This window comes from Eublepharis macularius, chromosome 6 (genome assembly GCF_028583425.1).
Source record: "Eublepharis macularius isolate TG4126 chromosome 6, MPM_Emac_v1.0, whole genome shotgun sequence".
Taxonomy (NCBI): domain Eukaryota; kingdom Metazoa; phylum Chordata; class Lepidosauria; order Squamata; family Eublepharidae; genus Eublepharis; species Eublepharis macularius.
The window spans coordinates 133,954,224-133,979,808 of record NC_072795.1 but is presented as its reverse complement, the minus strand read 5'-3'; positions in this window follow the sequence as shown (position 1 = coordinate 133,979,808).

Genomic DNA, 25,585 nt, shown 5'->3' with positions numbered 1-25,585 from the left:
GACCCACCTGTCAATGGAGCCAGTCACATACCTGCCGCCCCTTTGCACATTGTCGAGTCCCCAGGCTTGGCTTGGGGTCTGCTCCCTGTGTCCCGTGTCACAGTCACACTTGACTTACGGGCCCTTCTCAGTTCCCAGGTGTGTGATGCCAGGTAAGAGCGTAAGAACTCGGACCGGCGATCCACCTACTTCAGCCTCCTGTTTCATGGAGCAGCTAAGCAGTGGTGGGCAGTGACTGTGGCACTTCAAACCTGACTCGCCCAGATCCTAGTGTAACCACTATACCACACTGTCACAGAGAAAGGCCTTCAGCCTCCCACCCCCATGCAATTTCCCTGACCAGCTGTGCTCCGGGCTGCAGGATAGGGCTCTTCTTTGAGAGGTGGTGGAGATGAGTGCCCTCAAGTCATAGCTGACTTATGGCCACCCCTGGTGGGATCTGACAGAGGTGGTTGGCCATTGCCTGCCTCTGCAACCCTGGCCTTCCTTGGAGGTCTCCCATCCAGTTACTAACCAAGGCGGACCCTGCTTTGCTTCTGAGATTGGAGGAGATGAGGCTCACCTGGGCTATCCAGGTCAAGGCCATCTCTGAAACTCCTACACATTTTGATGGATGAGTGCAAATAATGCCACGGAATTACGCTGTGCTGATTAAAGAGGCGAAAACTTTTATTTGAGGAAATTACATACTTGAGAGTAAAGAGGGGAGAGAGATTCCTTGCTATCTGACTACATCTTTTAGAGAGAGATAGAAGAAGTGTGGCAGGAGAGAGAAGAAGCAGGATATTGCCCTGTTTAGCCCAATAGGAGAGAAGACAAGGAAATGACCCCCAGGAAACAAGAGAGGTGCTACTCTCACTGTCCTAAGTGATCCTTGCTGCCCCCTGCATGGTAGGCTCTTCTTACTTCTTGCTGCTGCAGTACACCAGACATTGTTATTTCTAACAAGGAGAACAAATGGAAAAGTCCACTTTCTGTTTTTTCTGTGTGTGTGTCGGGGGGGGGGGGGGAGACTGAGAATTCTTTCCAGCTGGAAACAAGCCTTGGAATTCTCATTAGAGTTCTGCCCTTCTAACGCCATTGAATTCAATGGACAGACAAGGGGGGGGACTCTGCTTAGAATTGCATGATAAATGAGGGCTGGAAAATGACAGGGAGGGGAGAGAGAGCTTGGGCAAAGGGTGTGCAAATACATGAACTGGAGAGAGCTAATTTAAATTTGACTTAATATGTCAAATCCACCATTTAGAACAGTTAGGAAACAAATGTTAGAATTATACAATAAGCAGTGTCTGAAGGAGGGCGGAATGTGCTTGAATCTCATGCTATTTTTTAAAAAGAGTGGGTCTACATTACTTAATCTTTTAAGAAACGCCCTAATTTGGCTGTGTTGACAACTGTGCATTTATGTGAATAAACCCCAGTTATGTGAATTTTAAAACTCCGCTGTGGTCCAGTTGGCAGACCCGTTGTGCCCAACGCCTTACCACGCTGTGTAAGGTTCTCCCGTCAAAAGACTGTTAGAAGATGAATGACTGATTCCTTACTAAATAGGTATCTCTGGCTAGTGGTTACACTGGAGCAGACATGGAAGCTACAAGACTGCTGAGCTGACCAACAGTCCAGGGTGACAGCAGGTGTATATGGGGCAAGACTAGCAGCTGGGAATTCACAAGAGCCTGGTAAAGAGATATGAGGGAGCAGCTGAAAGCCCAACTGATGTCGCCCTTTGCTTAATGAACACAGCAACTAGCATTCAGTGGTATACTGCCCCTAAAGAGGGAGGTTCCATTTCAATGGCTGATAGCCATTGATAGACCTTTGCAAACAGGAGCCCTCTCGACTTCCCCGAGTTTCCTGCCTTTGTGCCACTTGAAGGCAATGTACCACAGTCATCTGAGGACACCCACAATCCTCCAGCACTGGCAGCTATAGACACGGTAAAGTTTATGCAGGTTTGCATGACTATTAAGGCCGAACTGCGATGCTGGTGGGGACAGAGATACTACTGCAGCCCGTTGCTAGCCGAGGCTGGGCTCTGGGCTCGACCAAATCCCTAAGCATCCCTCGCTGGATCATTGTGTGACCGCGTTAGAGGTATACGTGTCCTCTGAAGAACGGGCCTTTTCCTAAGCTGAGCTTGTGAATGTGAGCCAGGGGAGCATCGGGGAGAAATATGCAGGCCAGTCTCATGGCCGCCAGCAGTTTGGTGAGGGATCTGATTCGCATCCATGCGCACAGCTAGGGAGGCGGAGGACACTTGGATACAAGACCACACAGAAAGCAGGTCACTTGAGCGTCCCCATGTAGGATGTCTTGCGGAGAGAGACTCTGACGGAGAGGAATTGGCTCAAAGTCAAGGCTGAGAGGTGATTTGAACCCGGGTCTCCCAGATCCTAGCTTGGTTCTCTGAACAGGACTCCACACTGTCTTTCCCAGCTGAAACAAGCCCCTATTCTTTCAGTCTCCGCTGTAATAGGAGGGCCATAGTTTCGGCCTACCTTTCAATGTATAGTGAATGTTTTGAATGCTCAAGAAAACCAGAGATCCTAGAGGGGAAGAGGTATCAGACTGCGCCCTTCTTGCAGGGGTTATATCATGCAGAAGACTCTAGAAAGTTGAGTCCAGTGACAAACGTTTATTTCAGCATGAGCTTTTGTGAGTCAGAGTTTACTCTTTCAGATACCATGGAAGCTGGCCATACAGTCTCTGTAACTTTTAATTTAATTTGAAGATAGAGAAAATGAAATAAAGAAGCCAGACCAGAGATACAGAAAAGTTAGGCACCCCCTCATGCACACAGCACTTGACACAGAAGAACAAGAAATCTTGACAGCATTTCTTATCCTGGTTGTTGCCATTTTATCCAAGGAAGGTGATAAGAAGCCTGTATTTCAGGCCAGTGTAGGCGACGCCTATTCACCGCCTGGGGAGGTGTGGGGGGGGGGGAAGAGGGCTGACCTGCTTTGCCAAAGGCTTGGATTTTGCGGCGTCCTTTGAGAAACGCTGCCTCTCACACCGTATTCTTACAGTGAGGTCTTGACAAAGGTCTGCATCATACTAAACCTGGGGTTCCTTCGGGGTTATGCAAAGGACATCCATATGAACATATGGGATATTTCTTGCTTTTTATGATGTGGTTGTAACCTGCCTTGGCCCCCTACCCAATCTGTCTAGGGTGGTGTGAGCCTCCTCTCATCAGATCTCAGAAGCTAAGCAGGGTCGGCCTTGGTTAGAAATTGGATGGGAGACCTCCAATGAAGAGGAGGGTTGCAGAGCCAGGCAATGGCAGACCACCTCTGTAATATCCCACCAGGGGTGGCCACAAGTCAGCAATGACTTGAGGGCACTCTCTACCACCAAGGTAAACAAACAAACAGCGATTGCTTTTGGGGCCAGTCTGTATGTGGTAAGGGAGCTTGTAAGCTATGCCAAACTTCCCATGGGTTTAACTTGAAACCCTGTCACCTTTCCGAATTTATATCTCTCACCCTGTGGAAGAACTAGCACTATAGCTACAGTAGAGGTCTGGCCGAAACAGAAAAACGAAACTGGCCTTTTTGGTTTATCATCCTTTCCCCTTGCAGACCCCTGCCATTGTCCCCGAGAGTCCCTTTTCCTCAGGAGAAGCATTTTGGGGAGGTCAGAGGACTGCCGTCGAAGGAAGGGGACCGGAGGTTTCCCTTCTGCTGATGGAAAATGTCGTCTGGATCCAAGTCCAACAATCTGGGATTGTTTTGGGTGGCCTGAATAGAAGGCATTACACAGTTTTTGTTTGGGGATTATTCTTGGGACAAATGCTGCTCCCTGCAGGCTCAGTCAGTTTGGGAAAGACGGGTTTAAACCCCATATTGATCCCGGTCCTGGTCCCTGCATGCATTTGTAGACTGAACATGGCCTGGTTCTGCCAGGCCTGCTAACCACAGTACGGCCATATTGTTTTTAACTGCTGTATTTTCCAGTCTGTGTTCCCAGGACGGCCTTATGTAGCACGGCTAGCCACAGGCCTTGGAGGAGTCTCACTTTTGCAGTCCCAAACCTCTGCTTTCTCTCGACTTTGTGGGGGGGGGCATTAGAGAGGAGGGTTTGATATATTGCAACATGTAACTAATACGTCATTCTCAACAAAGCTTTGTGTTCAGCCAGAAGCTTCCTTGCCTTTGGGTTTACTATGGACACCGGTACTTTGAATAGAATCTTTCAATAAAGACCCTTTTGACTCAAGAGACCTTGGAGTTCTTGCAGCAAGGGGTGGGAGACGAAATCAGAGTAACTGGAATTCCACAGACTGACAGGTTCTTCCGGACACAAAGGTGGGCGCCTGCACGTGCAGGAGGGATGCCTGTTCTTTGTGACGCTGTGAGCAGGTCCACCCTGCCCTTCTCCCCCACGGGAACCCAAAGCACCTCCCCTTGTTCTCCTCATTTCCATTTCATCTGCAAAAACTGGTGAAGGAGATGAGGCTGAGAGGGGGCGGCTGGCCCAGGGACACCCCAGCTTCCATGACAGAGCGCCGATCCAAACCTGACTGCGGTAATGATGTTTATAGCGAAAGCTACTAAGGAAAGCTCTTTGCCAAACACTAGGGCGCTTGGTCCTGTTGCATGTGGATATTGGCTCTAGGGGAAAAGGGAGACCCAGAAGGAGATGGCTGGGCTCAATCAAAGAAGCCACGCCCTCCAGTCTGCAGGATCTGAGCAATCCTGATGCAAAAGACGCCCCATGGCAAGAGGACTGCTGTGGTTCATGTCCCCCCCCCCCCACCCTTCAAGCTATTGAACAGGAGGCCTGGCATTCAAAGAAGGACCCGCCCCCTGTGATTAGGTTAGGGTCCCTGGAGATAGAGAAGGCGAGCGCCCCGCCCTCTGGAAGTTAGAGGGAAAGGGAGGGGGAAGAGTTGGCACAAAGGGAGCCTCTCCGCTGCCCCCCTCTCATTCTAGCCCAGGAATTACACCGTGCCACCTGGCCAATACAGGAATATATTTTGATTCAGGATTTTTAAAAATTAAATTAATTTAAACAAACATTTATTTATTTATTTTTTAAAATGTGGCTCAGGAGAAGCAGATGACGAGAAGCAGATTTGCACACCTGCTCAGTGGTGCCTCCCCCCCCTCGTGGAATGCTCTGCCTGGGGAGGGTCGGGAGCCCCCCCCATTTCTGTCCTTCTGCAAACTGTATAAACCAAAATGTCCAGGGGGGCATTAGAACTGGCCTGACCTGGATGGCCCAGGCTTGCCTGATTCTGACAGATCTTGGTCAGCCCTCGTTAGTACTGGGATGGGAGACCACCAACATCCTGGATTTGGATGGGAGACCACCTGGAGTGGATGACTCATTGAGTCATAGGGTGGGAAGGCACCTCCAGGGTCATCTAGTCCAACCCCGGCACAAGGCAGGAGGAAATTCACAACTCTCCCCCCCTCCCCCTCCATGCTCAGAAGAGAGCAAAACACCATCGTGATCCCCAGGCCAAACTGACCTGGGGGAAATTGCTTCCTGGCCCCCAAATGGCCATTGCCAGTACCCTGGGCGTGTCCGAAGGGGCCAGGAGAACTAAGCCCCGATGTGATTCTTCCCGCCCTCCTTCTCACCCTCTGCCTAGGTTCACGGAACCAGCCTTGCTGTCCGATGGCCGTGAATGGAGCGTATTCCAGTAAAAGAACTAAGGAAATGTTGCTCAGGCAAAGTTATCAGGTTTTGGGCAATCCGGTGCATCAGGAGATTTGAACAGGGCCATTGATTAATGAAGTGGCATAGTGCTTAACGTGACCGTGATCGGATCAGTCTGGGAGGAGTCAAGGACAACAGAGGGAATGACGAAGTCTAATAATAAAGGGCAAATTGCCAGCCTCACATGCTCAAGGAACCACGGCTGGAGTAGGAAGAAATATTCTTGTGGGGATACTAATGATATACTTTGTAAACCGCTCTAAGTGAGTATCAAGTTGTCCTTAAGCGCAGTATGTAAATCTATCATCATCATCATCATCATCATCATCATCATCATCATCATATGTACGTTGGACCCATCCAGCTCTGCAGGAAGTATGAGGAACTCAACCTGCCAGTGTCCCGTGCGGGGCTGTAGCAAGGGTTGCCAACAAGGCTGGGGAAAATGCCCTGTCTCTTTAAGAGAGGCTTAAAGTGTCGAAATGGGCGGCTGAATTGCTCCCTGGTGTGTCGGTCAAGAACATTCCCTTTGCAGCCAGGGGCAGAGGAAACGAAGGACGCTTAAGCTTCAGGGCCCCAATCCTGGGGGGCCCTCAAGCACCTTTTTTGGAAATGAGTGAATGCATCAACAAAATCGATGGTGTTTTTCTAAGTGTTTGTTATTAAAATAAGGCCTTTTTAGTGACAGAATCCTAAACCAATGGGTAGAAGTGCTTAATATTGACCATAGAATATTCTCTGATCCCCATTTCCTGTGGCCTCAAAATGGCCCTGCTAACTGGTCAGGTTTCAGAATTTTCTCGGGGGCTTGCAGCATCTGAACCCGCAGCTGTATGGGCTCACTGAGCTGGCCAGAATCTATTCACAGCAGCCTGCAAGGGCGGATGTTGCCCTGTTGTTGCTGGCTGAGAAGGGGGCAGGCCCCCCCCTTAACACTTCAAGATTCAGGGTCCCCAAAATGTAGGCCCACCACTGAGTAAGCCTCCTTTAAAGGGACGGGGCATTTCCCCCCCCCTACTTCAAGGCAGTTCGTGACCTTAGCTGTGGTCTGCCTTCCTTGCTAGGTGCAATTACCACATTTCCAGAAGGGGTTACAGAGAAATTAATGGGGAAATCAGTGATTTCCTCCTTGGCAGGGGAAACTTTGTAGGAATTTAGCAAGTGTTTTCATTTCAGTCATGAAAGAGTTAAACTGTTTGTGTTACCTACTTAATTAGTAAACATACTTTGAATGTAACCATGAGAGCTTCGAATAAGATTCCCGCCATAGAAAGGGGTGTCACTAAGCATAATGAAGTAAGACTAGGATTTTCTATTGCGCAGTTAGTTTATTGGGGGCAATTAATTGATGCTATGGACTGAAGTTTTATGGCTCTTTGTTCACTCTCACTCTCACTTACTCACTTCTTATCTAGCAAGATGTAGTCAGCTTAGCAATTTATTATTTTCTCCAAATGTAACCCTAATTTTTATCCTTTAGTAAAGCAATTTTACAGAGCTACACTGGAGTGAGTGTGTGAATCTATTCTCATTACTTCCAATGCCAATCTTTGCACGACCTCTGCTATATTTTCCTACAAACTTCCCTCCAACTTCTATCATAACTTAACATGGATGAATCATTTGTATCAGATATACATAAGCTGAATGAGAATTGAGGAACGTGGAAATAAATCTCTTTGGACGCAGCATGGTTTGTTCCCCAGGAAATCTGCTTCCCTGCTTTGCCGTGGGAGCCTGCTGGGCGAGCTGGGAGCTGGTCAGGCGCTCTCAAACTAGCCTCCCTCGCAGGGCGGCAGTGAGGACAAAAGAGAAAAGGGGAGACTGAGCTGAGCCGCTTTGGGTCCCCCTTGGGGAGAGACGCCGGGTCCGGTGGGTCTTCAGGGCGTGTCTGTTCCGTGCTGCCATCCGAGGGCAGATTCACTTGGGGATGAGCCGAGCCGGGTTCAGGCAGCCGGGCGGTCATTCACGATGCATGCCCCTCTGTGTCTTTTCCCTGCAGAAGACCCTTCCCGGGATCCTCGGCTGCTGGGGGCGGATTCCCGAGGCCGCGGCAGAAGGAAGCGGACTTCGTTTAGCAAGCAACAGGTGGAGGTTCTGATTAGTTTTTATGAAACGAACCGTTACCCGGGATTTGAGCTGCGGGAGCACATCGCAGCCCTGATCAAAGTGTCCGAGGCCAGAGTGCAGGTGAGGAGGGAGGAGATGAGCTTCTGTTTCCTCGGATATTCCTGTGTCTGTTTTACCTGGTTAGCCTGTGTTTAAGTGCCGTTTGACTAACTGAATGGCGTAGGCAGAATCAACATCTGGAGCAGTCACAGCTGTCAGTTCCGAACAGAGGAAGCTTCTCTTACGAGGCAAGGAACACTCTGCTTCTCCCCCCGTTCTTTGCCGCAGGTCTGGTTTCAGAGCAGACGGGCCAGGCATCCCCCGCAGAAGAAAGACGGAGCCTTCCCCCACGCTGCACGAGACAAGAACCCGCAGGGAGTCCGCTTCCAGGCCCAGCCAAGGGCGGAAAGAGCTTTAGCTCGGAGACGAGCCACCAGAAGCAAGACTCCTCTCCGTCCGCAAGAGCAGCAGCCCCAGGCGACCCTCCGGGATCCGGAAGCCTCTTGGGATACAGCCTCTTTCTCGCAGTGCAACCGGAGCTCTGCTTGCCCGGCGAAGAGCAGCCAGCCCGGTGTCGGAGGGGCCCGGAACTCTTCCCGGATGGAACAAGCGGGCCAGCAGCAGAACGCAGGCAACGGGTCGGATCCGCCTGAGAGCTGCGTGGAAGCCGGTCAGGCGTGGCCGCCTGGAAATCCCGCTCCGGGAGGCCGGTTCTCGGTGCCCAGCAGCCAAGGCCGGGCCCCCTACACTCCAGGCCAGGGAATGCAAGGCTCCACCTGCAGGCTTCCGAGGCCACTTCTGGTGCAGCTCCACAGGGCAGTCCTGAAGCTCGAGCCCGGGGGGAAGGATCCCAGTTTGCTCAAGGGCGAGCGCTTTCGGCTGGATCCCAGTAAGGATAGAGAAAGAAAAGGGCTCGGCGTCGGGGCTGTGCCGCCTCCGTCGTTCTTTCCCACACCTCGCAGGGATGCTTTTTCCATTGAGGCCCTCCTGGCGTCTGTCTCCTTCCCCAGCCCTTGTCTCGCGTGAGCCAAAGGAAGCCGGATAAGCAGCCCTGCGCTGGCCTCCGCCCTTCTCTCCTTAAGTATTCCAATTCAGTGGGCCGGTTTTGATGCTGTGATGATGGGATACACCTGGAGGGGGAAGGGAAGCTCTCTGCTTTTGCTGCTTCTGCAAAACTTAGCTCAAGAGGAGTAGCCCCGTTAGTCCGTCTGTAGCAGTGGAAGAGAGCAAGAGTCCAGTCGCTCCTGCAAGACTCACAAAATCGCTGGTAGGGTGCGAGTTGTCGTGAGCCATTGCCCAGCCCACTCCTCAGATACAGCTAGCTACCACAAGCCCCCTCAGATCTCACATGAAGGTCTCAGTTACAATAGCTGATGAAGCACAGGATTGCCCCCCCCTTCCTGCCGTATATTATAATTTCTGTGATTCTTTGGGGCTTTGTTCCTGTTTTTTTTGCTTGTATGTATTAGTGTGTTTATTAAGAATTTATCATTTTTAAAAGGTATTGCAGTTTGTATACACAATTTACAAATAGACGTTGCAGAAGAATTAAGAGACTCTGATAGAAGATATTGGATTTGGAAAATCCGGCTCCCGGAAGGCAAGATTGACACACTGGCAACAATATAGGCACCAAACAAGGCAAGAGAAAGTTTTTATGAAAATGTTTTCCGATCCATTTTCAATTTTCAAGAAGATGATGATCTTCGGAGACATGGATGGGGTAATGGATCTAAGAAAATGATAGGTGGAAAAAACAAAACAAAGAAGGCAAATTTCCCCAAAATGTGCTCTCTCCCCTCCTATCAAGAAACTATTTTTTGAAGTAATATCTTAAATAGTATATGATGGCTTCAGTGGGTTAAATGTCTAAAAGATTTTGGATCCTACAAAGGGAGCACAAAGCTTACAAACTATCAACCCAGCTTGTGTCTCTTTTACATTGTGGGCGACTGAAGCACTTGAGAGCACTTTACACACTTTTTACTTCCTTTGAGAGGGGGGCAAACTTCCCAACCATTGCACAAATATTCTCTCCCTAGCTGTGACAAAAATGATTCTGCACACTTTTTTAAAACGCCCAGATTCTCCATCCTAATCTCAATTTAGAAATTTGTTCAGCACTGTCTCTAACACCCTCCTTAGCACTCACACCCTTCTCGGTCCATTCACTTCAATGGCCATAAAGCGCCACCCCCAGGACATCTACTCAGAATCCTACAGGGGTCCATTCAAGGAGGTTTACTCCCAGGAAAGTGATTTTAGAAGCATACAGTTAGAAGAATGCAACTCTGTTTAGGATAGTAGTGTGGAAGGCTGTAGGAAAAACATGGATCCCAAAACCATGAAATGGTTGCCATCTTTTAAAATGGCACATTTTCGCTCCCACACAGGCCTTAGAATACATAAAGTACGTACTTGGCTTTCATAATGATGATTCCTGTGCTAGAATCGAAAGCGCTTCACGTGTAATCTTGCTGCAAGTAGATCAGCCTTATCCCCCTGCTGCAGACAGGCCTTGCCTTCAGCTACTCACACATTAGGGTACAACTTGACAGGAATACAGGGGAGCCATTTAAAAAAGAGAGATAACTTGAGGAGGGGGGGGGCAGGGGAAGCAGGGCTTGAAATCCTGAAACATTTTTGCATTCTAGCAGTGCAACCGGAGAGAGATCCTTGGATGCCACAATTTACTTAGGACACTTGAGATACCTGCAACTCTGAGAACTGCACCCTCTAAGTTTTGTCCTACGGAAATGAGACAGGCAGCAAACAGAGTAGAGTAGTATTTTTTAAAATCTTACTCCACTGCAGTGAAGATGCAGCCCGGAGAGTTTGAATTTGTAAAAGAAAAATTGGGGTTTTGAAAGCAATGTTCCGCAAGGGCACTACTACATCTATATAGCAATACGCTGCGTTTTTTTTAAAAAGAAGGCAGGATAGTGGATGTAATATTTCTATTTTAACAGGTTTCTTAGGCATTAGGCTTTTGATTTCTCTTCTCACCAATTCAAGGCTACTTATTGTAAACATTTCCATCCCCTTGCCCATCAGAGGATGGACCCCCACCCCCCACCCCCTGCAACTACCCGTATATTTTAAATTGGAAAGATCAACTGAAGCTGTTCTTTTGACGGTAGGAATTGTCCAGAATATCTTTTCTCCTCCCACCCACATGTTTACCAGACGTGGATGTGGATGCGAGGCCCACATCTCCCAAGCAGACGTGGCTGGCCAGGGCGATAGGGGGATTTGTTCATTCAGAAGGACCACCGGAGGGGGGACGCCACACCAGCTCGTGTTGCCGCAGTTGATAATGACCTCATCCTGTGGTTTGGCAACAGCAGCAGTAGTTAAGGTAAGTAACTAATCTTTAAGGGGTAGTTAGCATTGAACTCAGGTGCCATTAGCACAACTGGCCATAAACCCAGAGTTATCAGCCTTTTGCCCAGAGCCCTTCCGAGGGCTCAAGTGGAGACCGATTTGCAGCCAGTTTCAGAGGATAGCACTGGACCCCCTCAGCAAACACGAAGGAGCCCCCCTTCTAAGAGCAAGAGATTGATGGAAGGATAAATATTCATGGACTAGAACATCGGGGGGGGGGGGGCTGCAGTTCACAGAACCTCCAGCCACGATAAGCCTGTCTAGCCTTTAGGGTACCAGAGTACGTGTCGCAACTGATATGAATGAGATCAAAACAGGAGTCCCAAGGCACACTGCAGACTAAATAATTAATCCAGCAGAGACCAGAACCAGATTGTATCTCAAATAAATTCTGACTCAAGAAACTTTTTCTTGGAGTAAGTGGGGTAACTTGAAGGTGCCTCAGAAAATCCTGTTTCACCTTGATTACTAGAGGCTCATCACGGTTGAGCGTTTAGTGCGACTCAGCAAGGGAAGGGTTAAAAGGGAATCCTTGTCTGGTGGAAGGGCAGCTAGATACGATTCTGGGCCGTTTTAAGAAGTACACATACACAAACCAGATTTCAGTTACTTTATTACAAATCAATAAATACAGAAACACCCTAGCACCTTTATTATCAATCAGTATACATGAGATAATGCCAAACGTGCAAAAAGTCACAAGCTTAAAATGTTTGATTTACAGCCCACCACCATAAAAACATGTTATCCCAGAACGCTCCCCCCCCCCTCAGTAAAACATTAAAATATTAAGTGCCGGCACGAACAAAACTGTTGCTAAGTATTCTTGTTGTGTGTTTAAGTGTTTATTGCTACCACTTAGTGCCATTTTGTTTTATCCATAAAGTTATTGCCCAGGCCCTTCCCCTACGTTATTGCACATCATATCTCAACATATAAAAAGCTTTTGTTTTTCAAATGAGCTGGGAAGGTTGATGTTGGTGCCATTTGGGTTGAGTTGTGGCCTCTGTTCTGGGCTAGACTCCCCAGTCCCCAACCCTCATTCCCTCCTGCCACACTCTAAGATGCTTCTAGTGGGAGGTCAATAAGGAACACCACTAGACTTCACTTCCACCAGAGCCAAGGCAGTCCCGATCGTCTCTCTGAGTGCATGAAAAGGTTCAATACATCACGGCTTGTCAGTGCTCGGCAGTCTCTGCAGTCGGCAGGCAGTGGGAAGACTAGTCAGGAATCCAAAGCAAAGGGGTGTTAAAAACCGAAAGGCCACCTGCAAAACACGGACTGAAGTGATCCAGGCGAGAGGGCCAAGGCTGAAGTGCAGAAGAGGAGGAGTCCCGGATGCCCTCATCTTTGGTAGGGTCCAGCTGGCAGCTCCAGAATGCGGAGATCTTCGCTGCTCAGCTCGGGCAGAGGGGCGCCAGGCTGAAGTCCCGCCATGGGCTGCCCACGGAGGACAGGCGGCATGGCTTGCTGGGGCACTCCTAGATTGATACAGGGGGAGGCTGGAGGAGGAGCCATGCCAAGAGTTGAGCCAGTGGAGGAGCTGGGCATGCGTGGTCCCTGTTCCGCATGGGCTTGAGTTTCAGAAGGGCCCTGTGGGGGTGCCCCGTAAATGTAGAACTGGCCCCCCAGAGCTGGATTTCCAGGGGGCCACTGGGAGAAAGAGGCCTGGGGCTGCTGCGCTGGCACCCGGACAGGAGACACGCTTCCGTTGGCCCGTCTCAGAGCTAAAGCTGGGTCCACTGCTGGCTGGGCCTGGAAACGTCCTCCCTGCGGGTAGGGGAAGGTATCCTCTTTCTTCTTCGGGGGATCCCTGGCCCGACGGTTCTGAAACCAGACCTGCAGCAAAGAAAAGGGGAGAAGCAAAGTGTTCATTGCCTCTTAAGGGAAACGCCCACTTTTCGGAACCGACAACTGTGACTGCTCATCACCAATGCTGACCCTACATAGACACCCTCCATGTAACACGCAGTAAATGCCCCAGCCTGTCCTCTGCAAGTCTTAATGGACAAATAAATCAAAGATATTCTATGTGCTCCTTTGAATTCATTTAATTCCCTTTTGTGACATCAGTATTACCTATAATTCAGCATGCACACGTTTTGTTAGCCAGCTGCAGAGAGAGAGAGAGAGAGAGAGAGAGAGAGAGAGAGAGAGAGAGAGAGAGAGAGAGAGAGAGAGAGAGAGAGAGAGAATATTCCTCCTTAAACATTCAGTTTTGCAGAGAGCCAAGAGAGCTCAGCTCTTGATGTTCTGCAAATCATGCAACACTCTGGGAGGACACAGATGTTCAGGCAGATGTTGATTTTGCCTACGCCATTCAGTTATTCAAACGGCACTTAAACACAGGCTAACGAGGTAAAACAGACACAGGAATACCCGAGGAAACAGAAGCTCGTCACCTCCCTCCTCACCTGCACTCTGGCCTCAGAGACTCTGATGAGCGAGGGAATGTGCTCTCGCACCTCAAATCCCGGGTAACGGTTCACTTCAAAGAAGCTTAACAGAACCTCCACCTGTTCCTTGCTGAAAGAGGTCCGCTTCCTTCTGCCGCGGCCTCTGGAATCCGCTCCCAGCAGCCGAGGATCCCGGGGAGGGTCTTCTGCAGGGAAAAGACACAGAGGGGCATGCATCGTGAATGACCGCCCGGCTGCCTGAACCCGGCTCGGCTCATCCCCAAATGAATCTGCCCTCGGATGGCAGCACGGAACAGACACGCCCTGAAGACCCCCCCGGACCCGGCGTCTCTCCCCAAGGGGGGACCCAAAGCGGCTCAGCTCAGTCTCCCCTTTTCTCTTTCATCCTCACTGCCGCCCTGCGAGGGAGGCTAGTTTGAGAGCGCCTGACCAGCTCCCAGCTCGCCCAGCAGGCTCCCACGGCAAAGCAGGGAAGCAGATTTCCTGGGGAGCAAACCATGCTGCGTCCAAAGAGGTTTATTTCCACGTCCCCCAATCCCAGAAGCAAGGCGTCCAAGAAACCAGCAATTTGGAAAAGTTTTTTTTAATTACGAGTTTTATGTAAAAAAAACTGCAATTACAAAACAAATAAGAAACAAACCAACAAACCAGATAAAGAAAAGTAATGGAAAAGATAAACTCTATAAACCAAAAGGAAGCTTCCAATTGTCTCCACAAATATTAGTTTTTTCAAAATTTCCTCTCACTCTTATGTTAAAAATTAAGGCTGTTTTTCTAATGTCCACATCCCTTAGTTCCTAAGTCTACAAGTCATTAAACCATCGCTGTCCATTTCATGTCAAATATAAAACAATAAAAGGACAGTGAAATCCTCAGCAGAGTCAGTCCATCTCAACTCATGGAAACTAATGGGCTCAGCCTGGAGCAATCCTGCTTAGGCTTCCCCTGTTCCTGCCTTCTCTCCAATCACCAGCCTCTGAAAACCCGGCCCGCCCCGCTCCCCCCGAGGCGCCGCGGCTCTTACCGCCTCCTGGCCCTGCTCCTGCGCCGGCTGCTCCTTCCATCGCACGGTGCTGGGGGCGCGTCTCCTGCTCAGGCCGCTCTCCCGACGGGGCTCCCGCTCAGCTCGACGGGACCGTAAAGAGGAAAGAGCCAATGGGGCGGTCCAGGCCAAAGGTGCTCCTGCTGCGCCTTCCAGGCCTCGGAGATCCTGCACGAAGAGCAGCCCCGCTGGCAGCCTTTTATTGCCCCTGGGCCCTGCCCCCCCGCCCCTGCCCCTGCCCCGCCCCGCCCTCCTCCTGCCAATGGGGCTGGCCTGGGAGGGCTTTGACGCTCTGGGCTGGGGAGGGGCTTTGCTGCCCCTTGTGGGAGCTGCTCAGAAAGGATCTTGGCCACACAGCGCAGCTGCCAGGGCCGGCCTCCCCCCCTTACTTCTGGGAGACCCTGGACACTTTCCTGGGAGTAAGCACCCTGGACTCAGCCCTGAAATGGTTCTTGCGCTCTCTATATTTATGTATTGCTGTCATTTATTGTTCGCCTTTCCCAGAGGGATCCAAGGCAGATTACAGCATATTCAAAAGTGCCGCGCAGCAGCATGCGGGACCCAGTGAATAATGCAAACGGGTCTAGGATGAGAGAATGAGACACGTTTGAAATGGGTCGCCCTGTTGGTCAGCGGTAGAACAGCAAGACTCGAGTCCGGTCGCACCGTTTGAGCTCCTACACGGACTTGTTGGACTGCGGTGATGTAAGAAAGTGTGCAAAGTTTGGCTTTGGTCCCTGATTTTCCCAGGGGAGAATCTGGGGCTATTCATTGTGGCAAGCGGAGCTTTTTCCCGGCCCACCCTTGCAATGAAGGGAGAAGCTTCCCTTAGACAGCCCACACCCACCCAGGGGGCTCCCTGGTATTCAGACCCGGTGCAGAAGGAGTGAGCCCACAGCCGCAGGGACAGAAATATAGAGGGTGTCTATTCTCTATGTTTACCAATATCCGATTCTCAGTGGACAGAGTGACCACGTGCTTCTATAAATACTGAAAACATTTTAAAACTCTTATAGGAATGATGATGAGGGTGTTGATTGGTCTTTGGAAGAGTTTTTCGTAAGAGCACGTAGTCACCTTGTACACTGAAAATAGACACCAGTGATATTTCCTTCCCCGCAGCTGTGGGCTTCTCCCTTTTTGCATTGCCCCTCATATGTCCTGGCAGCAGCCCCGAGGAGGGCTCCTTTCCATGCACCACCCCTTCGCAGCAGCCCTCCCGAGAGACCCGCATTGGTGGACGCCTTCAAGCAGCCCCTTTACTTTCTAGCCCGAAAAAGGCCCTGCCGAGACGGAGAACTATCGATTATTCAGCACCATGGACAACGGCCCCCCAAAGGTCCTGCCTGCACTTTCATAGGAGGTCCATACAAATAAACCGCCCAGACGAAGCAAGCCACCGTCACCCAGAGTGCCCCAATCCCAGCAGGCCTGCCCTAGAACTCTTTCCCCGCCTTTGAGATGTGGTGTCCCCCCCCCCCCCGCACACGGATGAGCCAACGTGGGATTCGAACCTGGGCTGGAACAGAAAGTTTCAACGAGTCTGGAGATGGCCAGGTTTGGGAAGGGCTGGAGCCTCAGAGGGGTGTAATAAATACTGGCCGTGCTTAGACTGCTACAGAGCGGCATTCGAGGCAAACGCAGCCATTTTCTCCCGGGGAACTGGCCTCTGTCATCCGGAGATCAGGCGTCAGTCCGGCAGATCCCCAGGCTTCCCCTGAAGGCTGGCAACCCCAGGGGGTGTGGAGATGCCGGTACAATACCGGTCCAACAGTACCGACTGATTTCATTTTCAGGCTCCGGTTTTAGCTCTGAAGAAGCTGCCACTCCCCCTTTTCTGTGCACGCACACACACACCCCACAGTGAAAAAATAATACAAGCGGAATCAGCTTCTCTGGTAACAATTGAAAATATATTTGTGTCTGAATAACCAAAGAATCTGCAGATGTCAACCCTGCGCAGGCTCTCTTTCCTTGGTCCACTCATGTCTGTTTCAAAGCCCTTTCCTTGTCTCTGCTGCGATGTATTGAATGTCTGGATTCTGGCTTGCTGCTCAGAGGGTCCCCCACTGGACGGCAGGGCAGAGCAGGGATTCGCGCCCAGAGCCTGGCCTGGCGCACTAACCACTGCACCGTGCAGCCTGGAGAAGCGCTTCCCTTGGCCGGGCTCAGCGGCCAGGACTCGCCTGCGCTCCCTTTCTCTCTGGCTGCGATGGAAACGAGCGCCTTGAAACTGCCACGGAGCAGCAGCGCAGCCCTGAGCTGGACCCGCCTGCAGCCCTCGCTATGCGGGCTCCAACTCCCCGGCCGCCCTGCCCTGCCCTGCCCGGGGGCGCCTTTTCCTCTAAGCGCCAGAGGGGCGTCCGATCCAGCCACGCGACCCAGTCGGGGCTGCCCCAGAAGGGCGCCTTAAAACTACTGAACGGCTCAACATTAACCTGAGCTGGAGATGTGCAAAGTTTGCCCAATGGAGAGCGCTTTCGGTTGGATTCCAGTAATGATAAAAAAAAAGAGAACACAAAAGGGCTCGGGGACGGGGCTCTGCCGCCTCCTTCGTTCCTTTTCACGCCTCGCAGGGAGGCTTTTTTCCATTCAGGCCCTTATGACGTCTCCCCCCCCCCTTTGTCTTGCATGAGCCAAAGGAAGCCAGATAAGCAGCCCAGCGTTGGCCTCCGCCCTTCTCTCCTTAAGTGTTCGAATTCAGTGGGGCAAGTTGAGTCAGCCTGGCCCATTCTGATGCTGCGAGAATGTGATACACCTGGAGGGGGAAGGGAAACTCTCTGCTTTTGCTGCTTCTGCAAAACTTAGCCCAAGAGGAGTAGCCCTGCTAGTCTGTCTGTAGCAGTAGAAAAGAGCAGGAGTCCAGCAGCTCCTACAAGACTAAAAAATCGCTGGTAGGGGCTGAGTTGTCCTGAGCTATTGCCCAGCCCACTCCTCAGATACAGCTAGCTACCACACAGTTCGTTCGTTTTATCGGTGCTACTGGACTCTTGCTCTTTTCCGGAAAACGTGATGATCTTTCAGGTGTTACTGGGCTCAGAACTTGCTCTTCTGTTACAAACGAAACTGGTTTGGAAACTGCTGTTGATGATAACACAAGCCTAGATCTCTGTAACAATAATGGTAAACTGGCACACCAGTACTTGAAACATCAATTTTTTAAATTTCTTCGGTTTTTAAAAATTCTTTTCAAATGATTTACAAAGGTATGTCCTGCTTTAAAGCAATTTACACGAGGACAATTTAATACATTTCAGAATGCAGCAAAAGTATGTGAAAAGGCAAAGAGTGATGTGCGACATGTATTTGCAGCCCAGCCTGCCCCCAAGGAATTTACGCAATCCAATCTTCACCAAACCCCTGTAAGGTGGACTGGCTTGCAAGGGAAGAACATGTTCAAAGTCTCCCTCTGGCTAAGCAGGGATGTGATCCCCACCAGAGTGTCCAGTCCAAGACCGATATTCAAACAGCCGCTGTGTCCAAGAGGTAAAAGGGACAATGAAGATGAAATCTAGCCCTCTAGTCAGAGTTGACTTATGGGGTTTTCATGGCAAGAGCCAACAGAGGTGGTTTCCCTTTGCCTGCCTCACAGGCCTGCTCTTTGCTGGAGGTCTCCCATCCGGTTACTAACCAAGGCCGATTCTGCTTAGCTTTCTAAGATAAGACACGATTAGGGTCTCCTGGCCTATCCAGATCAGGGCAGAAAAGGCTTCGTAGGACATCTAATCCCTTCTTTGGGGCAGGGAATTGAAAGCAAAACCACTCCTGACAGATGGCTGTTCAGTCTCCACTTGATGTTTTCCAGCAAGAGAAACCCACACACATACAGTTTTGTCACTTTGATGAAGTTTCTTCGAATCCATACTTGGTGGTGGAGAGTGCCCTCAAGTCAGAGCTGACTTACGGTGACCCCTGCTCAGGTTTTGATGGCAAGAGACCCACAGAGGCGGTTTGCTGTTGCCTGTCTTTGCAGCCCTGGTCTCGGTTGGAAGTCTCCAATCCAATTCCTCAGCAAGGCTGACCTTGCTTAGCTTTTGAGATCTGACCAGATCAGGCTCACCTGGGTGACCCAGTGCAGGGCAATGGAAATTGACCCACCTGTCAATGGAGCCAGTCACATACCTGCCGCCCCTTTGCACATTGTCAAGTCCCCAGGCTTGGCTTGGGGTCTGCTCCCTGTGTCCCGTGTCACAGTCACACTTGACTTACGGGCCCTTCTCAGTTCCCATGTGTGTGATGCCTGATAAGAGCGTAAGAACTCGGACCGGCGATCCACCTACTTCAGCCTCCTGTTTCATCGAGCAGCTAAGCAGTGGTGGGCAGTGACTGCGGCACTTCAAACCTGACTCGCCCAGATCCTAGTGTAACCACTATACCACACTGTCACAGAGAAAGGCCTTCAGCCTCCCACCTCCATGCAATTTCCCTGACCAGCTGTGCTCCCGGCTGCAGGATAGGGCTCTTCTTTGAGAGGAGGTGGTGACAAGTGCCCTCAAGTCATAGCTGACTTATGGCCACCCCTGGTGGGATCTGACAGAGGTGGTTGGCCATTGCCTGCCTCTGCAACCCTGGCCTTCCTTGGAGGCCTCCCATCCAGTTACTAACCAAGGCGGACCCTGCTTTGCTTCTGAGATTGGAGGAGATGAGGCTCACCTGGGCTATCCAGGTCAAGGCCATCTCTGAAACTCCTACACATTTTGATGGATGAGTGCAAATAATGCTGTGGAATTACGCTGTGCTGATTAAAGAGGCAAAAACTTTTATTTGAGGAAATTACATACTTGAGAGTAAAGAGGGGAGAGAGATTCCTTGCTATCTGACTACATCTTTTAGAGAGAGATAGAAGAAGTGTGGCAGGAGAGAGAAGAAGCAGGATATTGCCCTGTTTAGCCCAATAGTAGAGAAGACAAGGAAATGACCCCCAGGAAACAAGAGAGGTGCTACTCTCACTGTCCTAACTAAGTGATCCTTGCTGCCCCCTGCATGGTAGGCTCTTCTTACTTCTTGCTGCTGCAGTATACCAGACATTGTTATTTCTAACAAGGAGAACAAATGGACAAGTCCACTTTCTGTTTTGTGTGTGTGTGTGTGTGGGGGAGGAAGACTGAGAATTCTTTCCAGCTGGAAACAAGCCTTGGAATTCTCATTAGAGTTCTGCCCTTCTAACACCATTGAATTCAATGGACAGACAAGGGGGGGGGGGACTCTGCTAGGAATTGCATGATAAATGAGGGCTGGAAAATGACAGGGAGAGGAGAGAGAGCTTGGGCAAAGGGTGTGCAAATACCTGAACTGGAGAGAGCTAATTTAAATTTGACTTAATATGTCAAATCCACCATTTAGAACAGTTAGGAAACAAATGTTAGAATTATACAATAAACAGTGTCTGAAGGAGGGCGGAATGTGCTTGAATCTCATGCTATTTTTTAAAAAAGAGTGGGCCTATTTTACTTAATCTTTTAAGAAACACCCTAATTTGGCTGTGTTGACAACTGTGCATTTATGTGAATAAACCCCAGTTATGTGAATTTTAAAACTCCGCTGTGGTCCAGTTGGCAGACCCGTTGTGCCCAACGCCTTACCACGCTGTGTAAGGTTCTCCCGTCAAAAGACTGCTAGAAGATGAATGACTGATTCCTTACTAAATAGGTGTCTCTGGCTAGTGGTTACACTGGAGCAGACATGGAAGCTACAAGACTGCTAAGCTGACCAACAGTCCATGGTGACAGCAGGTGTATATGGGGCAAGACTAGCAGCTGGGAATTCACAAGAGCCTGGTAAAGAGATATGAGGGAGCAGCTGAAAGCCCAACTGATGTCGCCCTTTGCTTAATGAACACAGCAACTAGCATTCAGTGGTATACTGCCCCTAAAGAGGGAGGTTCCATTTCAATGGCTGATAGCCATCGACTTCCCCGTGTTTCCTGCCTTTGTGCCACTCGACTGCAATGTGCCACAGCCATCCGAGGACACCCACAATCCTCCAGCACTGGCAGCTATAGACGTGGTAAAGTTTATGGAGGTTTGCATGACTATTAAGGCCGAACTGCGATGCTGGTGGGGACAGAGATACTACTGCAGCCCGTTGCTAGCCGGGGCTGGGCTCTGGGCTCGACCAAATCCCTAAGCATCCCTCGCTGGATCATTGTGTGATCGCGTTAGAGGTACACGTGTCCTCTGAAGAAGGGGCCTTTTCCTAAGCTGAGCTTGTGAATGTGAGCCAGTGGAGCATCGGGGAGAAAGATGCAGGCCAGTCTCATGGCCGCCAGCAGTTTGGTGAGGGATCTGATTCGCATCCATGCGCACTGCTAGGGAGGCGGAGGACACTTGGATACAAGACCACACAGAAAGCAGGTCACTTGAGCGTCCCCATGTAGGATGTCTTGCGGAGAGAGACTCTGACGGAGAGGAATTGGCTCAAAGTCAAGGCTGAGAGGTGATTTGAACCCGGGTCTCCCAGATCCTAGCTTGGTTCTCTGAACAGGACTCCACACTGTCTTTCCCAGCTGAAACAAGCCCCTATTCTTTCAGTCTCCGCTGTAATGTGAGGGCCACACTTTTGGCCTACCTTTCAATGTATAGTGAACGTTTTGAATGCTCAAGAAAAGCATGGATCCTAGAGGGGAAGAGGTACCAGACTGTGCGCTTCTTGCAGGAGTTATATCATGCAGAAGACTCTCGAAAGTTGAGTCCAGTGACAAACGTTTATTTCAGCAGGAGCTTTTGTGAGTCAGAGTTTACTCTTTCAGATACCATGGAAGCTGGCCATACAGTCTCTGTAACTTTTAATTTAATTTGAAGATAGAGAAAATGAAATAAAGAAGCCAGACCAGAGATTCAGAAAAGTTAGGCACCCCCTCATGCACACAGCACTTGACACAGAAGAACAAGAAATCTTGACAGCATTTCTTATCCTGGTTGTTGCCATTTTAGCCAAGGAAGGTGATAAGAAGACACTGTATTTCAGGCCAGTGGAGGCGACGCCTATTCACCGCCTGGGGAGGTGGGGGGGGGGGGGGAAGAGGGCTGACCTGTTTTTCCAAAGGCTTGGATTTTGCTGCGTCCTTTGAGAAACGCTGCCTCTCACACCCGTATTCTTACAGTGAGGTCTTGACAAAGGTCTGCATCATACTAAACCTGGGGTTCCTTCGGGGTTATGCAAAGGACATCCATATGAACATATGGGATATTTCTTGCTTTTTATGATGTGGTTGTAACCTGCCTTGGCCCCCCTACCCAATCTGTCTAGGGTGGTGTGAGCCTGCTCTCATCAGATCTCAGAAGCTAAGCAGGGTCGGCCTTGTTTAGAAATTGGGTGGGAGACCTCCAGTGAAGAGGAGGGTTGCAGAGCCAGGCAATGGCAGACCACCTCTGTAATATCCCACCAGGGGTGGCCACAAGTCCTCAATGACTTGAGGGCACTCTCTACCACCAAGGTAAACAAACAAACAGAGATTGCTTTTGCGGCCAGTCTGTATGTGGTAAGGGAGCTTGTAAGCTATGCCAAACTTCCCATGGGTTTAACTTGAAACCTTCTCACCTTTCCGAATTTATATCTCTCACCCTGTGGAAGAACTAGCACTATAGCTACAGTAGAGGTCTGGCCGAAACAGAAAAACGAAACTGGCCTTTTTGGTCTATCATCCTTTCCCCTTGCAGACCCCTGCCATTGTCCCCGAGAGTCCCTTTTCCTCAGGAGAAGCATTTTGGGGAGGTCAGAGGACTGCCGTCGAAGGAAGGGGACCGGAAGTTTCCCTTCTGCTGATGGAAAATGTCGTCTGGATCCAAGTCCAATCATCTGGGATTGTTTTGGGTGGCCTGAATAGAAGGCATTACACAGCTTTTGTTTGGGGATTTTTCTTGAGACAAATGCTGCTTCCTGAAGCATTTGTAGACTGAACATGTCCTGGTTCTGCCAGGCCTGCTAACCACAGCAGGGCCATCTTGTTTGTAACTGCTGTATTTTCCAGTCTGTGTTCCCAGGACGGCCTTATGTAGCACAGCTAGCCACAGGCCTTGGAGGAGTCTCACTTTCGCAGTCCCAAACCTCTCCTTTCTCTCGACTTTGTGGGGGGGGGCATTAGAGAGGAGGGTTTGATATATTGCAACATGGAACTAACACGTCACTCTCAACAAAGCTTTGTGTTCAGCCAGAAGCTTCCTTGCCTTTGGGTTTACTATGGACACCGGTACTTTGAATAGAATCTTTCAATAAAGACCCTTTTGACTCAAGAGACCTTGGAGTTCTTGCAGCAAGGGGTGGGAGACGAAATCAGAGTAACTGGAATTCCACAGACTGACAGGTTCTTCTGGACACAAAGGTGGGCGCCTGCACATGCAGGAGGGTTGCCTGTTCTTTGTGACGTGTGAGCAGGTCCACCCTGCCCTTCTCCCCCATGGGAACCCAAAGCACCTTCCCTTGTTCTCCTCATTTCCATTTCATCTGCAAAAACCGGTGCAGGAGATGAGGCTGAGAGTGGGCGGCTGGCCCAGGGACACCCCAGCTTCCATGATCCAAACCTGACTGCGGTAATGATGTTTATAGCGAAAGCTACTAAGGAAAGCTCTGTGCCAAACACCAGGGCGCTTGGTCCTATTGCATGTGGATATTGGCTGTAGGGGAAAAGGGAGACCCAGAAGGAGATGGCTGGGCTCAATCAAAGAAGCCACGCCCTCCAGTCTGAAGGATCCGAGCAATCCTGATGCAAAAGACGCCCCATGGCAAGAGGACTGCTGTGGTTCATGTCCCCCCCCCCCCCGCCCTTCAAGCCATTGAACAGGAGGACTGGCATTCAAAGACAGACCCGCCCCCTGTGATTAGGTTAGGGTCCCTGGAGATAGAGAAGGCGCCTCGCCCCCTGGAAGTTAGAGGGAAAGGGAGGGGGAAGAGTTGGCACAAAGGGAGCCTCTCCGCTGCCCCCCTCCCATTCTAGCCCAGGAATTACACAGGGCCACCTGGCCAATACAGGAATACAGGAATATATTTTGATTCAGGATTTTTAAAAATTAAATTAATTTAAACAAACATTTATTTCTTTATTTTTTAAAATGTGGCTCAGGAGAAGCAGATGACGAGAAGCAGATTTGCACACCTGCTCAGTGGTGCCTCCCCTCCCCCTCGTGGAATGCTCTGCCTGGGGAGGGTCGGGAGCCCCCCCCCATTTCTGTCCTTCTGCAAACTGTATAAACCAAAATGTCCAGGGGGGCATTAGACCTGGCCTGACCTGGATGGCCCAGGCTTGCCTGATTCTGACAGATCTTGGTCAGCCCTCGTTAGTACTGGGATGGGGAGACCACCAACATCCTGGATTTGGATGGGAGACCACCTGGAGTGGATGACTCATTGAGTCATAGGGTGGGAAGGCACCTCCAGGGTCATCTAGTCCAACCCCGGCACAAGGCAGGAGGAAATTCACAACTCTCCCCCCTCCCCCTCCATGCTCAGAAGAGAGCAAAACACCATCGTGATCCCCAGGCCAAACTGACCTGGGGGAAATTGCTTCCTGGCCCCCAAATGGCCATTGCCAGTACCCTGGGCGTGTCCAAAGGGGCCAGGAAAACTAAGCCCCGATGTGATTCTTCCCGCCCTCCCTCTCACCCTCTGCCTAGGTTCACGGAAGCAGCATTGCTGTTCGATGGCCGTGAATGGAGCGTATTCCAGTAAAAGAACTAAGGAAATGTTGCTCAGGCAAAGTTATCAGGTTTTGGGCAATCCGGTGCATCAGGAGATTTGAACAGGGCCATTGATTAATGAAGTGGCATAGTGCTTAACGTGACCGTGATCGGATCAGTCTGGGAGGGGTCAAGGACAACAGAGGGAATGACGAAGTCTAATAATAAAGGGCAAATTGCCAGCCTCACATGCTCAAGGAACCACGGCTGGAGTAGGAAGAAACAGTGTTGTGGGGATACTAATGATATACTTTGTAAACCGCTCTAAGTGAGTATCAAGTTGTCCTTAAGCGCAGTATGTAAATCTATCATCATCATCATCATCATCATCATCATATGTACGTTGGACCCATCCAGCTCTGCAGGAAGTATGAGGAACTCAACCTGCCAGTGTCCCATGCGGGGCTGTAGCAAGGGTTGCCAACAAGGCTGGGGAAAATGCCCTGTCTCTTTAAGAGAGGCTTAAAGTGTCGAAATGGGCGGCTGAATTGCTCCCTGGTGTGTCGGTCAAGAACATTCCCTTTGCAGCCAGGGGCAGAGGAAACGAAGGACGCTTAAGCTTCAGGGCCCCAATCCTGGGGGGCACTCAAGCACCTTTTATGGAACTGAGTGAATGTTTCAACAAAATCGATGGCGTTTTTCTAAGTGTTTGTTATTAAAATAAGGCTCTTTGAGTGACAGAATCCTAAGCCAATGGGTAGAAGTGCTTAATATTGACCATAGAATATTCTCTGACCCCCATTTCCTGTGGCCTCAAAACGGCACTGTTAACTGGTCAGGTTTCAGAATTTTCTCGGGGGCTTGCAGCATCGGAACCCGCAGCTGTATGGGCTCACTGTGCTGGCCAGAATCTATTCACAGCAGCCTGCAAGGGCGGATGTTGCCCTGTTGTTGCTGGCTGAGAAGGGGGCAGCCCCCCCCCAACACTTCAAGCTTCAGGGTCCCCAAAATGTAGGCCCACCACTGAGTAAGCCTCCTTTAAAGGGACGGGGCATTTCCCCCCCCCTCCTTCAAGGCAGTTTGTGACCTTAGCTGTGGTCTGCCTTCCTTGCTAGGTGCAATTACCACATTTCCAGAAGGGGTTACAGAGAAATTAATGGGGAAATCAGTGATTTCCTCCTTGGCAGGGGAAACTTTGTAGGAATTTAGCAAGTGTTTTCATTTCATTTCAGTCATGAAAGAGTTAAACTGTTTGTGTTACCTACTTAATTAGTAAACATACTTTGAATGTAACCATGAGAGCTTCGAATAAGATTCCCGCCATAGAAAGGGGTGTCACTAAGCATAAT